The following is a 4,501-nucleotide window of genomic DNA, read 5'->3' on the forward strand; positions in this document are numbered from 1 at the left end:
ACCAGTGACTAACAAGTTCACAAGCTGTAATCATTCTCTTCCTCATTGTGGACACGAGGCGGCAGGGCTCTGCAAATGTGAAGGAACAATACCCAGGCACTGCAATCAATGCACAGTGCTTTGAGGACAAGACTGCACCTACAATTCCATCCACACAGGGAGACTATCAATCAAGCTGTATTTTATAAGCTGTCAATATACAACGGGTTTTCTCATAATTAAAGGTCATCTTTAGTCAAACACTGAGAAACAGCCTAAAGGAAAATAAAGACCCACATATTCCATCACCTGCTAACTACAAAGCAAAACCTCTCTGTGACCGAAGAAAAAATCATTTAATGCTCACTATCGGTGTAAAAGGTGGTGCCAAGGACTGCTTTTGTAACAACGGTGTGTAAAAAACAAAATGGCCCAACTAGTTTAAAGCAATTAGAGTCCAATGGTTTGCTATGTTTTCTTTTATATCCTTTATTTTTAATTGGTATTTTAGAACAGCAAATTGTCTTTCACAGCAGTGCCTCCTCATCTGATAGCACAGTCCCCATTTCTAAATGTAAAGATTTAAAGTAAGTCAAGATGAACATTAAGGCGTACAAACAGCTACTGTAAGTCTGTTCTTACTAAGAGTAACTTTTACTCATATTAAAATACATGGAATGTTGGCACACAACTGAAGCTGCTGTAGAAAGATCAGACGTTCTGTGGGTCACTGAAACTCTCTCAAAACATACCTTACATGGTTTTCGTTTTACAAATTTAAGTGTTGAGAAATGTCTAAATAATAAGTAACAATTAAAATAAAATGTTTTATTTGTAAATTATGTACAGAATACATTTTATGTTATAACAAGGAGATGGGGAGGAAGGAAGAGCCTCACTGTCCAGTCAGAGCTCCTCACTTCTGCTGGAGATGACCACCTTTCTCTGGATTGAACGTACAAGTCAGTTGGGATTTCCTACGCTGGAAAAGGAGAATCTGTAGCTGAATTAAAAGGGTTGCTGCACTGTTACTAGCTGGTTTGTTTCCACAAAATGCTCTTGATCCCTGCTAACTCAAAAACCTTAAAAAAGGAATTTTCTGGTATAATTTTATGAAAAAACAAAAAACAAACAAACAAAAAACCTAAAAGCCCCCGAAAAGAGGATAACTAGCAAGAACAATGAGTTTAAGCATGTCATCCCAAAGAAACTGCGAACTGGCTATATACTTATGCATGATCTGAAATGCTGCAGTTTCTTTACAATTTCCATGAGTCTAACAGCCATACAACTATCAAAAATGCCCTTCATCTAAGTGTCATTGTGGACAATGTACCTCTGATAGCTATCAAAATGAGGCCTACTTACTGTAAAATTATCAGATGGATAAAACTTATTAATGGCTTTAGACTGTACCAATAATAGTACCAATGTTCTACAAAACAAAAGGCTGACTGCAACTGAATGTCAAATACATTTCAGAAAATGGATTTAAAGAATGCTACAAATGCCATCTGTACATCATGATGATCGGCCAACACAGAAAACCCAACCTGCTGTACTTATTCAGTCCCCAAACTAATCAGATTATGATTTTTCATGTGCAGATTTAGGCATTTCTCCATCTTTGTCGTCATCTTCCTCATCACAATCCCCATCTGTCTGCTGTTCCAGTTCCTCTTTTGTGATCATTTCAAAATCATTCCCATTCCCACTACTGTGTTGGGAGCGGTCATCTTCCCGCCTGTCACTGTCTGTATCTGAGTGGCGCTCTCCACCCGAGCCTTCTGGTCCATGGTCTCCTGCAGCTCCTTTCCCTTCTTCCTCCTCCTTTTTCTCACTGTCTGACTTTTCCTCACTGTCGGACTTCTGCTGCTTTCTGGTTTCAGATTTCTCATCCTTCTTTAAGTCTGCTTTTGGTCCTTTGTACTCATGTGTGTACAGGGGCCTGAAGGAGTCAATGAAGCCCACGTCAGCAGTGAGGTTTGGCAGGAACCAAAAGTGGTGCCTTCCTCCAGTTATCAGCCAGATGATGAGGAACAGGATGCATCGAGCTGAGGGAACAAAGTTTCTCTTGAATAAATGAAATTAAGCCTTGAAGCAACTACAGGGAAAATTTGTTTGTAAGAAACTGAGACAATATTTAGCTTTGTTTCCATATTTTCTGCACCATAAAGACAAACACTTAAGATCAGACTAGCTTAGCATCTGACAATATTTTAAGAGCTGCTCTAACCTTAGAAACACAAATGTTAGGATACCACTCTCAAAAAGGTCCTTTTTTTTTTTTTTAAAGTCATGGACATACACTGAGGATTTGTGCATTTTGTGAAGTTGGGCTTCAGTAAGGACAGTAGTCAGGTGGAAGCTGAAGCATCCATGACATCGAGGTATAAGAAAACATGTGAGTAAGGACTATGAATGATAGTGAAGACAGCAGCCAGGGCAAGCAGAATGCCATGCAGCCTCCCTCCCTAGTCCTTATGTTTTGTCCTGATTTTAAACAACACGACATTCAATATACACTACAGTATAAATGTAAACAGAATGCTGAAGAAGTGTATATACTGAAACATATATATTATTATTTCTGATTTTAAAATAAATTCAAAAAACTCAGTGGGCCCTTAAATGTATTCTTGATATGAAGCATATGCTAACTTGAATATGGAATAAAGAATCCATATCCAAGCTTTGAATAAAAAAATCCAAGCATTAAAAAACCTCTATCATCAAATTCTTGTTTTATTAATTAGGTAAATTATGCTTATTTAAGTACCAACTGCCTCAACATTAAGAAAAATTTTATGTATCTTAAATAATAAGCCAGGTACAGTGGTGAATTATAGCGGTGCTGTAATCCTAGCACCTGGGGCAAGGTCTGAGCTACCCACCAAGACTGTCTCAGAAAACTAAAAGGAATAAAAACCAAAGAAACCCCAGGAAACCACATAAACACTAACACAGCCAAGACTGCTCAAACACATGGTTTATGAGATAACTTGTATTTTTGTTGGTGCTTGGGATGGAATCTAGGGCAGCCTGTCAGCTAGGCAACATAAAACTATATCCTCAACCTTTTCAACTTTGAGACAAGATAAACTGTCCAGAAAAGCCTGTGACTTGCTGTGTAATCCAAGCTGGCCTTAAACTCTCCATCCTCCTGCCTCAGCTTTTCAAATAGCTGGGATGATAAGTGTCTGTAATCATACTTGGCTGAGATTACTCTTACTATATTATTACAAACCTTAGAATTTCAAATGGTTTTCCATTAATTTACCAATTAAGTACGTATTAGAGATTGATCCTTCCTTCTTTCCTTCCTTCCTCCCTCCCTCCCCCCCTCTTTTTTTTTTTTTTTTTTTCCCTTTTGGAGACAGGGTTTCTCTGTGTAGCCCTGGCTATTTTGGAACTTGCTCTGTAGACCAAGATGGCCTTGAACTCAGATCTGCCTGCCTCTCTCCCTTGAGTGATTCGACTAAAGGCATGTGCCCTGATACCTGGATTTATTAAGGTCACAATGACTATACAAATGTTCTAGGGTAACTTGTTTTGTTTTCTTTAAATTTATGTATAACTATTTCAAAAAGCTTACAAAATAGCAGATCCATGGTTTTCTCATTATCGTGGTTTGGATAAATCAAAGGACATGGTTTTATACAAGCCTTGATTTATAAAAGAGTATTTTAAGTAATCGTACTTATAAAGTAGTATTTTTATTTTCACGAGATAAAAAAGTATACCACACAACAGATAAGAGTCGTTTGTGAAACAAACAAAAAAAATAGTTTGAAGCAATAAACTTACAAAAAAATTCCACTGATAAAACAACAAAATTTTTCCTCCAAATATAATCACGATGCTGTAGTTAATTCACAAAGTTGTAAGACAGGTGAAATGTTTTATCAGATCCAAGAAAAAAGCATTTTAGAAAGATGGTAAATAAACTGAATTTCTTACCACATATAAACTGGGCATAACAGAATTTTCGAGTGCCAGAGTTTTTCTCTATATGGCAATAAAGGGATGAACCACAGAAAAACTATATGTACTATTCCTACCAGTCTTATAGTAAAAGCTCCATGTTTTAGAAAACGCCACATCTTAAGTGGTGATATTAACCACGCATATTGAAAAACACACTAAAAAGACTTTTGAACAATTCTACACCACAGAATGAGTAAGTGGGCTATTTGAAAGAAAAATTTGAAGGGTGGAATGCAGCTCAGTTGGTGGAGTGCTTCACTAGCAAGCAGGAGGAGGCTGGGTTTAATTTCCACCACCACATAAACCCAGGCATGAAGATGCACACCTGTAATGCTAGCTCTTGGGACATAGAAACAGGAGGTCATAAATTCAAGGTCATCCTTTGCTATATGGCCTTGAACTTGCAATACTGATGACTGAGTTACAGGAGACCTTGTCTTAAAATATTGTGTGTGTGTGGTGTGTGTATGTGTGAATATATACACACATACATACATATACATATATATATATATATATATATATATATATATAT

The 4,501-nt window shown here is 37.1% G+C and overlaps 1 pseudogene; it reads right to left on the reverse strand.

The window, feature by feature from the left end:
- Positions 1-452: 452 nt before the first annotated feature.
- LOC117701464 (translocation protein SEC62 pseudogene) lies at positions 453-2,067 on the reverse strand (annotated as a pseudogene).
- Between the last annotated feature and the right edge of the window lie 2,434 nt (positions 2,068-4,501).

The sequence above is a fragment of the Arvicanthis niloticus genome, unplaced genomic scaffold (genome assembly GCF_011762505.2).
Source record: "Arvicanthis niloticus isolate mArvNil1 unplaced genomic scaffold, mArvNil1.pat.X pat_scaffold_1114_arrow_ctg1, whole genome shotgun sequence".
Classification (NCBI taxonomy): Eukaryota; Metazoa; Chordata; class Mammalia; order Rodentia; family Muridae; genus Arvicanthis; species Arvicanthis niloticus.